Source organism: Penaeus monodon, chromosome 24 (assembly GCF_015228065.2).
Source record: "Penaeus monodon isolate SGIC_2016 chromosome 24, NSTDA_Pmon_1, whole genome shotgun sequence".
NCBI classification, from domain to species: domain Eukaryota; kingdom Metazoa; phylum Arthropoda; class Malacostraca; order Decapoda; family Penaeidae; genus Penaeus; species Penaeus monodon.
In genome coordinates this window covers 12,300,196-12,300,865 of record NC_051409.1, presented here as the reverse complement: position 1 = coordinate 12,300,865, position 670 = coordinate 12,300,196, and positions in this window count along the sequence as shown.

Below are 670 nucleotides of genomic sequence, written 5' to 3'. Positions count from 1 at the left end.
TACTTTGTATATAAGGATACAAGTCTATATACTACCTTTTGATGTTAGGTAATATTAGATGGAAAAGCAAACATAGAGAAAGAGAGGAACCCGAGTGAGGATTTGAAGAAAATATACCATAAGGAAATGGTGTAAAGAGAGTTAATGCAAACAAGAAACACCTGGATACTCCGGACTGAAGTAGCTACATGATATAAGGCAGGCACAGAGAGCGAGTGTTGCTTCATGAAGGGAAGGCACAAGCCCCTCCTGTTGCGTCCTCGCTATCGTAGGTGTTTACTGCCAATACAAACGCAGGAAGATGAAGGTGCACTTGTAAGGAAACCCTCTTTGCCCAGACTACACCGCTATTCTTCGTTTTTTTCTGAAGAATAAAGCCTGTAGCATTTACATAAGCTGTCTAATCTCGTCGTGAAAACACTGTAACTGAAAGCACTTGGTAAGATAAAGCGTTGGCTGAGTCTCCTTTGGTAAAGTAACACTAATACTTATTTTTCTTGGTGATAAGGATCTCAGATCATACTAGATATCTCCCGAAGTCTTGAAAATTATACGTGAAGGATATTAAAGTGTATATTAGGTTCATAGATTAGGTTCATGACTCATATATGTAAGAGAATGGTTGATTATGCAGAGGCTGTGAACAGAAGGATTATGCGTATGTATGTAA